The 6772-nt window shown below is 42.4% G+C and overlaps 1 long non-coding RNA gene across 1 annotated transcript; it reads left to right on the top strand.

Moving 5' to 3' along the window:
* LOC106561182 (uncharacterized) lies at positions 1–1299 on the top strand. The gene is made up of 3 exons (XR_001318747.2): positions 1–241; positions 553–617; positions 779–1299. It is a non-coding gene; the product is annotated as an uncharacterized lncRNA (long non-coding RNA).
* The last annotated feature ends 5473 nt before the right edge of the window (positions 1300–6772 follow it).

The raw sequence follows: 6772 nt of genomic DNA, 5'->3' as shown, positions 1-6772 counted from the left end.
CGAAACTTAGACAGACTTTGCTGGAAACAAAACTGAAGGTTAAGAAGAAACGTGTGGCAAAGAGCGACTGTGCTCAGCCCGATCACGCCCACACACACAATGCAGGCTGAGGGTGTTAGCTGCTTTCCTTTGGCTGTCAGAATTGCAATGACAGAGCGGGGGGGGGTTCAAGGTATAAAAGGAGGTTACAATGTTTGATCTGTCCTTTCTATCCTGCGGAGCCCTCCGCTTAAGGATTTGGGTGAGTTTCCTTTCCATCGAGATCTAAGAGCTTGTATAAGAGAGTGATTTGTTTTATGTGCTTTGTCATTCCGTTTGTATACATTTCAATATCATCAAACCCAAATATTGTGTTTGTTTTGTTGTACATTTACAGTTACAGGAATAGGTTACTGTTTTTTCTTTAGAGTCAAATGTCTATAGTACAAGATAACTTTGACAAGACTATAATACATGGTAAGAGCATTTGTTAAACATCAATGCTGTACCAGGGGGATGTATCACTGTCGCCTGCGTCACTCACATCTATGTGCATCCTTCCTTGTGTTGCAGGACTGGTGACCCTCTGTCCGGTCACTATTGAGTTCCCACTCTGTTTGCTTGCTGTGTATTTACTTGTAAGTATCTCACATCGACAGCATGCACGTGTCGATGATGAATAACCCTTTATGGACAATAAAGATGTATAGAATTTAAGTGAAACTCTAAACATACTACATTGTAGGGTCAGAGTTGTCTTGTGGACTGACTGTGACTAAAACAAAGTCTTGTCCCACAGTGAAGAGGAGGAGAGGAGGAGGAGGAAAGGAGATGAAAAGCCTGCTCCCAAGGGCAGGTCACTGGGTCCCTGGCCATGTCCTAGTGGGGGGTGTTGGGAGTCTGTCCCCTAGCAGGTACTGACCCTCAGCATGACCTCGCAGGACCTGGTCAGTCGGGCCTGGTGAGCAGAGCCAGGAGCTGCAGATTAACTGATCCGCAGCGACCTTGACGCACCGACGAACCCAAGCACCAGACACCCGAAGACACCTGAGACGACTAGATGAAGCTCATCCGAAGCACAAAGCTTATATTACTTACCTGAATACTTAAACGAAATGTACCCTAGAATGCCGCCAGATGAAGAACCATTCTTTTCTTTTTTTGGTTGGCTTCTGGTTGTCTGCGTTGCTTGGTTTCGGCGGCTCATGGGGGGCCTGCTGAAGAAAACGCATTCCCAAATACACTGCAATGCTGAATGCATAATTTCCATGAAAATGTAAAAATGTTAAATAAAAATTGAAAAAAACATTGCAACATGAACAAACTTACCTGTGCCATTTGTTCTGTAGTTGTCATTTTGGATATTTATACACTCTGATATTGATGCCACATTGCAGAGAACAGCTGCAAAGTTATAACATCGCAAATAATACTTAGTTAGTAGTGTAAGTAAGTAATATCCAAGCCACTTGACACATCTTTAAACTCATACATACTGACAATTTAATATCAGTCTCAGTGCATTATTTTATTTTACTTTTTTGTAATTAGCTTTATGTAGGCCTAGATTAGCATGTTGTTTAGCCTTCTCTGTTTGTTAGGTAAATACAGTACCTCCTTGAACAGGACTGCCCTCTCTCCAGACGCGCATGCACACACACATGCACACACGTCATAGTTTGGTTTTGTTGTGTTGTCTTTGTTCAGTACATAGTAACCAAAGAAGATACACTCTATCTGAGAAAAGCAGAGGCAACGCAGAAATGAAACTAAACAATGGACTTTGATGGAAACGAAAGTAAAGCTTGCAGACACACAATGCAGGCTGCTGCGTGTGAGGTGCTGTCAGACAGGGCTAGACAGTTCAGGGTATAGGACGAGGGCAGTGGAGGTTCCTCAGAGGAGGAAGGGGAGGACCATCCTCCTCAGTGAATTTCATAAAAATACAAATTGTAAAGCATTAAAAAAGTTATCCTTTTTAGATAAAGCTATACTAAATATATTCACGTAACCAAATAATTTATTCAAACTATTTTGCAAAAAAGGTCTACAGTAGCCTCAACAGCACTCTGTAGAGTAGCAAAAGCTAAGAGGCTCATGGTTCTCACCCACTGCCAGTAATTATGACAACTTCCGGAGGACGTCCTCCAACCTATCAGAGCTCTTGCGGCATGAACTGACATGTTGCCCACCCAATCAAAGGATCAGAGAATGAATATAGTACTGAAAGCATAAGCTACAGCTAGCTAGCACTGCAGTGCATACAATGTGGTGAGCAGTTGACTCAAAATGAGAGAAAGGCAATAGTTGAACAGTTTCAAAAATAATAATAATCATCCAAAATGAAGGAGAAGCAAGAGAGAAATAGACAGAGATTTCATTTTTTTTGTTCACTTTCAGTTTCATTTACTTAGCTAGCAAATGCAGCTAGCTAGTTTAGCTTACTGAAACACCCTGCTCAAACAGAGGGATGCTGTCTTAGCTAGCTGGCTATGACTATCCAACGCAACACCAGAACTCTTCAAAGGTCAAGGTAAGCTTTTAGTTTTACTAATTTATTGCCACCGGGGCTGCCGGTGTAACTGCTTACTGACTGTACACTGTAAAGTTACTGCATTATTGTAGCAAGTTCACTAACACGCTAGTTCTATTAGCTATTCTGACTATGATGTTACTTTAGCTAATATGGTGACAACTATGTAGGCTGTGTGTAGCGATTTGGCTTGGAAAGGTTTTTCGCCTGGTCACATACAGTACATGCTGATATGTTGTGCACTGAAGTCCACAAGCGAAGGTGAGAGGAGGAGAGTGCATAGATGCGAGAAGGAATACAACGTGGCTGCGATGAAAGTGATCTATGTTTTTATGCGTGATCAGGTGTGTATTCATTCCACCGATTCTGTGGAAAAACGTTTCTTAAATGGCAGAAAACGGAACAAAACAGAGATAAACATACCTGAATTTGTCCAATAGAAACTCTCATTTGCAACTGTTGGACTAAAGTTTACACCCTATTTCAGCTAGATGCAGGCATGTGTAAGGTGGAAAACTTTATGTTATTTTGTTTAGTCAGAGAATATCAGATCAATTGAGAATTTTTTTATAATAATTCAATGAATAGCTTTTGAATTATTGATAAACTAAATCATATATTCATTTCACAACCAAAATAAGAGACTGAACAGGCTAATGTGTAATTATTGACTGTGTCACATCGAAGTCTGTCCTGCATTGTGTTTCAGGACTGGTGACCTTAACCCTTTCACAGGTCACCCATGGAGTCCCATTCTGTCTGCTTGCTAGGAATCATGTCTGTAATACACTATACTACTATTCAGAGATTGGCAGAAAAATTACTTGACAAAATGAGGAGAGGAGGAGGAGGAGAGGAGGAACAATCCCGCTACCAAGGGCAGGGTCGCGCAGCCCCCTCGACCATCCCGTCATGAGGACACGACACATCGGGTCCGGCCTGCACTAGGGAGTAACGCAACGTCCACCCACATATATACATATGACAGTGAGTAGGATGATAGGACCACGTGTGTCCCCGTCCCCCCCCCCATCTCCCAAGAGTGGGAGTCACCCAGTGCACGTGTGTGAGGGGTGACCCAGCCTGCGTGTCAGGCAAATGCGGTGTGCTGATGCGTCGTGTGCAGAGCCAGTGCTGCAGAAATGCAGTAACTTCAAAACAACGACCCAAAGCACCAGACTACAGAAGTAATCGAAACCACAAAAGCTAACCAAACATCCACATCCCTTTTTCACTTTGGTCGGCTTCTGGTGGTCTGCGTTACTTGGTTTGGCGGCTCGAGGTAAAAACGTATTAATTCCACAAACAAGGCTGTACGCATAATTTCCTGACAAAACCCATAAAACTGTAAAACTAAAAACTGTAAAAACATGCAACTTCAAGTGTTCTACTCTGCTAGCCAGCACCTTTCCTAAACAGGTGTGCGTTTCTTTCGCCTCAAGACATGCAACTTTAACATGTTTTGTCCCAGTTGTCTGATGTTTTTATGTATTGTTTATTTCATTTTCTATCCTTTGACCAAGAGGTAGTACGTTTGAATTCTCTATTGATGTATGGTTAGGTTGGCCAAATGAATCTTTCACACTTCAGATATAGTAGTTCAGTTCAATTAATTTTGATAGTTTTTGCAACAGTAGGCCTAGCGACAACAGGGACACAGGGTTAGATGCCTAACCCTAACCTTAAATTATTAGTTAGTTCTTTTTTGTTTTTATACATTTTTACAATATAGCAGAGAGAAAGAGGCGAAGCGAGAGCTTTTACTCCGGCCAAATTCTGTCCATGAAAATCAGTCCATGAAGAGCAGAATATTTGTTTGGAGATTAGTGAGAGTGTCGAATTTGCTCATTTGCTACGTAAGGCGTATTTGATCTAATAGAAGTTGATACGGTTGTTACAAATGCACTGATATAAGAGGATGTGTGGAATTTCGGCAAATTTGAAAAAAAAGCTGCTTTACAGTGCCTTCGGGAAGTATTCAGACCTCTTGACTTTTTCCACATTTAGTTATGTAACAGCCTTATTCTAAAATGGATTAAATAAATAAACATCTTCAGCAATCTACACAGAATACCACATAATGACAAAGCAAAAACAGTTTCCTAGAAATGTTTGCAAATATATAAAAAATTATCTTATTTACATAAGTATTCAGACCCTTTGCTATGAGACATCGAAATTGAGCTCAGGTGCATCCTGTTTCCGTTGATCATCTTTGAGATGTTTCTACAACCTGATTGGAGTCCACCTGTGGTAAATTCAATTGATTGGACATGATTTGGAAAGGCACACACGTGTCTATATAAGGTCCCACAGTTGACAGTGCATTTCTGCGCAAAAACCATGCCATGAGTTCGAAGGAATTGTCCGTAGAGCTCCAAGACAGGATTGTGTCTAGTCACAGATCTGGAGACGGGTACCAAAACATTTCTGCAGCATTGAAGGTCCCCAAGAACACAGTAGCCTCCATATTTCTTAAATGGAAGAAGTTTGGAAGAGCCGGCAACCCAGCCAAACTGAGCAATCGGGGGAGAAGGGCCTTGGTCAGGGGGGTGACCAGGAACCCGATGGTCACGCTGAGAGAGCTCTATAGTTCCTCTGTGGAGACGGAAAAACCTTCCAGAAGGACAACCATCTCTGCAGCACTCCACCAATCAGGCCTTTATGGTACAGTGGCCAGACGGAAGCCACTCCTCAGTAAAAGGCACATGACAGCCCGCTTAGAGTTTGCCAAAAATCACCTTAAGACTCTCAGACCATGAGAAACAAGATTCTCTGGTCTGATGAAACCAAGATTGAACTCTTTGGCCTGAATGCCAAGCGTCACATCTGGAGGAAACCTGGCACCATCTCTATGGTGAAGCATGGTGGTGGCAGCATCATGCTGTGGGGATGTGTCATTGTCGTGTGTGTAGGTGGCAGGAAAGTCAGGCGCAGGAGAAACCAACTTGGTGTAACTGGAGTAGTTTAATTAAGATAAAACAAACTCCAAAACCAACGTACATAAATAAAATAACATGGGTAAAATAACCCGTCACGCACCAATACAAATACACGAGCACATAACAACAATCTCTGACAAGGACATGAGGGGAAACAGAGGGTTAAATACACAACATGTAATGAATGGGATTGGAACCAGGTGTGTAGGAAGACAAGACAAAACCAATGGAAAATGAAAAATGGATCAATGATGGCTAGAAGACCGGTGACGTCGACCGCCGAGCACCACCCGAACAAGGAGGGGCATCGACTTCGTCAGAAGTTGTGACAGGATGTTTTTCAGCAGCAGGGACTGGCAGACTAGTCAGGATCAAGGCAAAGATGAACGGAGCAAAGCACAGAGAGATCCTTAATGAAAACCTGCTCCATAGCTCTCAGGACCTCAGACTGGGGGCAAAGGTTCACCTTCCAACAGCAAAATGACCCTAAGCACACAGCCAGAATAACGCAGGAGTGGCTTCAGGACAAGTGTCTGAATGTCCTTGAGTGGCCCAGCCAGAGCCCAGACTGGAACCCGATCGAACATCTCTGGAGAGACCTGAACAAAGCTGTGCAGCAACGCTCCCCATCCAACCTGACAGAGCTTGAGAGGATCTGCAGAGAAGAATGGGAGAAACTCCCCAAATAAAGGTGTGCCAAGCTTGTAGCGTCATACCCAAGAAGATTTGAGGCTGTAATCGCTGCCAAAGGTGCTTCAACAAAGTACCAAGTAAAGGGTCTGAATACTTATGTAAATGTAATATTTCAGTTTTTATTTTTAATAAATGAGCAACTTAAATTAGCAATTTATAAAAACTTGTTTTTGCTTTGTCATTATGGGATATTGTGTGTAGATTGATTTTAGAATAAGGCTATAACGTAACAAAAAGGGTCTGAATACTTTCCGAAGGCACATTGTTTTGGAATTATGACTGTTGTCACAGAGATAGATAGAGAACTCATCATGGGTATCACCCGTTTTAGCATGGACTCTGCCATTGAGGGCATCTACCATTTTAAAGTGGTCAACTGGGTGGGGATTGCTATAAGTTGGGAACCAACCAATAAAGAAGAAGAGAATTGACTACTTTAAAATGGAGATCTGCCCATGCTGTCACAGATGCTGTAATGGCACAGATAGAAAGATGAGTCCTTTATCTATCTCTATGGCCTGTTATTCACAAACGTATCTGCCCTCTCATTGACTAGAATGATCCCATCTGATCTCGCCTTCTCCTGCGTGCCTTCCATCTTTGAGGAGATGTATTTCCATTGTTA

This window comes from Salmo salar, chromosome ssa10 (genome assembly GCF_905237065.1).
Source record: "Salmo salar chromosome ssa10, Ssal_v3.1, whole genome shotgun sequence".
NCBI classification, from domain to species: Eukaryota; Metazoa; Chordata; class Actinopteri; order Salmoniformes; family Salmonidae; genus Salmo; species Salmo salar.
The sequence above is the reverse complement of the archived record's forward strand: the minus strand, read 5'-3'. Positions and strand labels throughout refer to the sequence as shown.